The sequence below is a fragment of the Triticum dicoccoides genome, chromosome 5B (assembly GCF_002162155.2).
Source record: "Triticum dicoccoides isolate Atlit2015 ecotype Zavitan chromosome 5B, WEW_v2.0, whole genome shotgun sequence".
Classification (NCBI taxonomy): domain Eukaryota; kingdom Viridiplantae; phylum Streptophyta; class Magnoliopsida; order Poales; family Poaceae; genus Triticum; species Triticum dicoccoides.
Genome location: NC_041389.1, coordinates 702,166,446 through 702,172,445, shown reverse-complemented (window position 1 = coordinate 702,172,445; position 6,000 = coordinate 702,166,446).

Here is a 6,000-nt window from a genome sequence, read left to right as displayed (position 1 = left end):
GGGGCGCCACCCCTTGTGGGATGGTGTGCTCCCCTCCTATGGCCCATATGGCCCATTATTCCCCCAGGGGGTTTCGGTAACACCCCCCCCGGTACTCTGATAAGTACCCGATACACCCCGAAACACTTTGTGTCTGAATACTATCATCCTATATATCAATATTTACCTCTCGACCATTCTGAGACTCCTCGTCATGTCTGTGATCTCATGCGGGACTCCGAACAACATTCGGTCACCAAATCACATAACTCATATAATGCAAAATCGTCATTGAACGTTAACCAATAGCGGAACCTGGATGCTCATATTGGCTCCCACATATTCTGTGAAGATCTTTATCGGTCGAACCGATATGACAACATACATTATTCCCTTTGTCATCGGTATGTTACTTGCCCGATATTCGATCATCGGTATCTTCATACCTAGTTCAATCTCGTTACCGGCAAGTCTCTTTACTCGTTCCGTAATACATAATCTTGCAACTAACTCATTAGTCACTTTGCTTGCCAGGCTTCTTATGACGTGTATTACCGAGAGGGCCCAGAGATACCTCTCCGATACTCGGAGTGATAAATCCTAATCGCGATCTATGTCAACCCAACAAACACCTTTAGAGATACCTGTAGAGCATCTTTATAATCAACCAGTTACGTTGTGACGTTTGATAGCACACAATTCATTCCTCTGGTATCCGGGAGTTGCATAATCTCGTAGTCGAAGGAATATGTATTTGACACGAAGAAAGCAATAGCAATAAAACTGAACGATCAATATGCTATGCTAACGGATGGGTCTTGTCATCTGGACTCAAAGCAATCAATTTAAATGTCCCACATACATCTTCAAAAAATTGCAAATGTTGATAATGATACTCACCATTAAACTATTACCATGCAATAATTCGAGAACACTTGGGTTCACCTCATAAGCTACACCGATGGGATTAGGACCCCACGATGTAAACATTTCTCGAATAGATGGACATGTAAGACGTATGCTGCAAGTTGACAGTTGTGTCCATACTCAGCCATGATTATTCCGAACCTGCAAACAACTTAGTACACAGTATTTATACCAAACTCAGAACTAAGACCAGAAGCGCTCAGCTCCCCAACAATGGCGCCAAAAAAGCTTGATAGCCTGCAAGTGCACATGGTTTAGTTGTAGCCTTTTCAAAGTAGGAGTATTGATCCCACATGGAGCACATGAATTAGTCTCTAGCCCTTTGCAAGGTACAAATGATGTGCCTATAAATTGTAAGTGATCCAGAATAGTAATAATAATAAAGTTGCAATGTAAAGGTGAATAAATAAGCTTGAAATTAACGACAGATAAAAATGACTAGAGTTGAGACAAATGATTAAAAGAGTTCCTAGGGGTACGGAATCTCACCTAGTGTGCATCTACGACGGTGCCTAAACACAAAGCTATTTCGTATTCCTAAGCCACTTTACATGTTTCTATTTGTGGGTGGAGCCGGTACACATACGTTTATACTCGTGGTATCTCCGTATCCCATACGCCACCACTTTTCTGTTGGGGAACGTAGCAGAAATTCAAAATTTTCCTACGTGTCACCAAGATCTATCTATGGAGAAACCAGCAACGAGAGGAAGGAGAGTGCATCTAGATACCCTTGTAGATCGCTAAGCGGAAGCGTTCAAGAGAACGGGGTTGAAGGAGTCGTACTCATCGTGATCCAAATCATCGGAGATCCTAGTGCCGAACGGACGGCACCTCCGCGTTCAACATACGTACAGCCCGGTGACGTCTCCCAAGCCTTGATCCAGCAAGGAGAGAGGGAGAGGTTGAGGAAGACTCTGTCCAGCAGCAGCACAACGCATGGTGGTGATGGAGGAGCGTGGCAATCCTGCAGGGCTTCGCCAAGCACCGCGGGAGAGGAGAAAAGAGAGAGGTAGGGCTGCGCCAGGGAGAGGTCAAAACTCATGTGTAGGCAGCCCCCAAACCCTCAAGTATATATAGGGGAGAGGAAGGGGGGTGCGCCCCCTCTAGGGTTTCCACCCCAAGGGGTGCGGCAGCCCCAATCCCATCTAAGGGTGGCGGCCAGGGGGGGGGAGAGGGGAAACTTGCCCCCCAAGTTAGGTGGAAGCACCCCCTCCCCAAACCCTAGGCGCCTTGGGCCCTTGTGGGGGGCGCACCAGCCCACCTGGGGCTGGTCCCCTCCCACACTTGGCCCATGCAGCCCTCCGGGGATGGTGGCCCCACTTGGTGGACCCCTGGGACCCTCCCGGTGGTCCCGGTACGTTACCGATAAAACCCGAAATTTTTCCGGTGACCAAAACAGGACTTCCCATATATAATTCTTTACCTCCGGACCATTCCGGAACTCCTCGTGATGTCCAGGATCTCATCCGGGACTCCGAACAACATTCGGTAACCACATACAAACTTCCTTTATAACCCTAGCGTCATCGAACCTTAAGTGTGTAGACCCTACGGGTTCGGGAACCATGCAGACATGACCGAGACGTTCTCCGGTCAATAACCAACAGCGGGATCTGGATACCCATGTTGGCTCCCACATGTTCCACGATGATCTCATCGGATGAACCATGATGTCAAGGACTCAATCAATCCCGTATACAATTCCCTTCGTCTAGCGGTATTGTACTTGCCTGAGATTCGATCGTTGGTATGCCGATACCTTGTTCAATCTCGTTACCGGCAAGTCTCTTTACTCGTTCCGTAACACATCATCCCGTGATCAACCCCTTGGTCACATTGTGCACATTATGATGATGTCCTACCGAGTGGGCCCAGAGATACCTCTCCGTCACACGAAGTGACAAATCTCAGTCTCGATTCGTGCCAACCCAACAGACACTTTCGGAGATACCTGTAGTGCACCTTTATAGCCACCCAGTTACGTTGTGACGTTTGGTACACCCAAAGCATTCCTACGGTATCCGGGAGTTGCACAATCTCATGGTCTAAGGAAATGATACTTGACATTAGAAAAGCTTTAGCATACGAACTACGATCTTTGTGCTAGGCTTAGGATTGGGTCTTGTCCATCACATCATTCTCCTAGTGATGTGATCCCGTTATCAACGACATCCAATGTCCATGGTCAGGAAATCATAACCATCTATTGATCAACGAGCTAGTCAACTAGAGGCTTACTAGGGACATGGTGTTGTCTATGTATCCACACATGTATCTGAGTTTCCTATCAATACAATTATAGCATGGATGATAAACAATTATCATGAACAAGGAAATATAATAATAACTAATTTATTATTGCCTCTAGGGCATATTTCCAACATTTTCTTCCCCACTCCGGTTATCAAACCGTGATTAAGGGGAAAGAGGTCCCTGTGGACGCCGCCAAAGTGGTCTCCGTTATAACCCCCTGTTGCAACTATCCGCTACAAAGGGAGAAAGGGCATGTCACGTCACCCAACTCCACAACCACACAGTTAGCCAATAGTAATAACCATCCATCCAGATTCGACATACGTGGGATCGTCGACTTCACCCAAACGTCAAGAAGATTATCAACATAAACATGCAAAGATGATATTGAATCCTAATATCAATACATCCTATTACGCACTAGGGTTCATCCATGCCCCGGGAGCAAAGGGTCTACTCACACATGGGAACAACAATCATCATGGTAATGGTAAATGAATACATGGATGAATATATCAACCGATACACCGAAGGATCCACTAGGGATCTTGGTGTTGCAGATGATAAGGATGTGGATGATGATGATGATGAAGACGGTGATGATGAAGATGATGACCGCGTTCCCCTCACGGTGATAAGAACCCCCTCCTTCTCCTTGTTGATCCCCTTATCGTATGGGCTCTGGTGGCTAGGGTTCTACCTTCGGGATGAGTTTTTGGAGGCTCTGAACGTATGATCCACGATCCGCTTCGACGGGGTGAAAATAGTTGATCTCCCAGAGGCGGCGGCGAGCCAAACGACCGCTCATGTGAGCGATCGAGGTTGCATGGAACGTCGTCGTTCATTCTGGACGCGGGGCGACGGCGGTTTCTTCAACCTTCTTGCTTGATTCTTTTATGGAAAGTGTTTAGCACCTTTAATATGCGATACCACTGCCATTTTTAGGGGTTTTCTCCAATAAATAAATATTGCTCCATAAACCTTAACATGAGGGATTATTAAAAAAAAGAAGTGCGTGAACACGGTAAAATTCCACAAAGCCTACCTAGTAGGCACAAAATAACGATGAAAAAGGTCTCATAATTTGGACTTATCGTGAGTATCTTTGTCCCATATCCGAATTCTTGTAATTAACTGGCATATGCTTTCTTGTAGGAAGTATTTTTTTGTGTGGATGATGAAAAAGACAATGCGACAAAAGCCCTCATGAAATCAGCCCGAAAGATACTCTCCGACGTCAAACACACGTTGCGGTACAAGGCCGTGATGCAGTGTTGGCATGCCACGTGGCTTCTCTTTGCCATGTGGCCATAGAACGCTGTTTTTAGAGCTCTTCTTTTTTGGAAACTTTTATTGCGCATAGTACGAAAACCAACAGAAATCCCACTGGCAAACGCTCTCTGCGTCAGCGCCATTTGCTGTGGGTTGTTAGTTCACCGTGACTCCGTGTCGACAACGTTGGCTAGTTGCCGTGAAGCCATGGTTGCCGAGTGTGACTCGGCGTGTGTATATTTGTCGGCTGGCCGTGATTTGGCTCTCCGCGAAGACATCGGCACCGAGCGTATAGGAAAATTTCAGTAGTGTCCACACGTTCACAGTAGCAGGTCCCTAGTTATAACAGGCCGCTAAACTGGTCTGGAGGAGGTCAATAAAAAACATACTCAATCAAAGATCCAACTGATGCCCATGCATGTATTGCAAATATGCAGTCATGAATAATCCTGCTAAATTATAGGAATTATGCCTAAGACGATTTCAAATTGAAAAACTTCAATCATTTCGATTTGTTCAAGGGGATAAAGAAAAGGTATGATCTATCACTAAATATAGTAGTACTCTAAATTATCCACGAATCTCAGTGAACAAGGAAAGAATTCCTAATTAGTCTGGAAAAGAGTTGTAGAATGCTAGGAATCCCAAATATATTTTTCTTTTTTGAATTATAGTTATTCAGTCAATTCAAATAAGGCGTATTTTTGTTCAACCCAATAAATAGAGCTGGGGTTATAGTTAAAGCAGTCAGTAGAAAACCGAAATAACTAGTTAAAGTAAGCATGAAAGAGTTAAATACCATTTATTTCAAAAGGGAAACGTTTACTACCGGCGCACCGGCCGAAAGCTTCGGCCGGTCACATCCAGGCGCGCGTAGCTACAACGACTGAAACTGGGGAAGTGGGGATGGACAGGTCCACCACGTAATCTTTTTCCCTACCTCCCATCTCCCGCATCCTTCTCCTTCCCTTTCACCTGGTCTTTTTTCTCTCCCCTCATCCTAGCTGCCATGGAAGTCCTGCTCGGCGATCTCCTCCGACGAGCCATCTTCTCCCCCCCCCCCTCTTCTTCTCCGGCGAGCACCCTCGAAGCCAACCCCCGAGCCAGGGTCCTCCCCTCTGTTCCCTCTCTCACCTCCATCTACTACTGCTCCGTGACGGCTGTAGCTGCAACGGACGTGGCCGGCGAAGTTGCCTCCATGGGCGGAGCTGCACCTGAAGAAGGTGCTACAACCAGCATCCGCCAGAGCTGGTGAAGGCGACCGCAGGTGTTGCAACCAGCGAGAAAAAAAAAGCTTCAACCGGAGGGACGACGAAAGCTGGGTCGGCCCCATAGAAGCTGCAACCGGCGTCTAAAAAAGCTACATCCATTGATGGAAAAAGTTTCAACTGGCAACAGAAAAGGCTTCAACCGGAGGCAACATAAGCTACAAACAACGTGAAAAGCTACAACAGGCAACGGCAAAGCTGCAACCCATCGCCAGTTTTGCTACAACCAGCCTTTTGTGTTTTGCTAGAACCAGCGCCCACTCCCCGACCATGGCAGGCGACCCCCAAGTGTGGTACA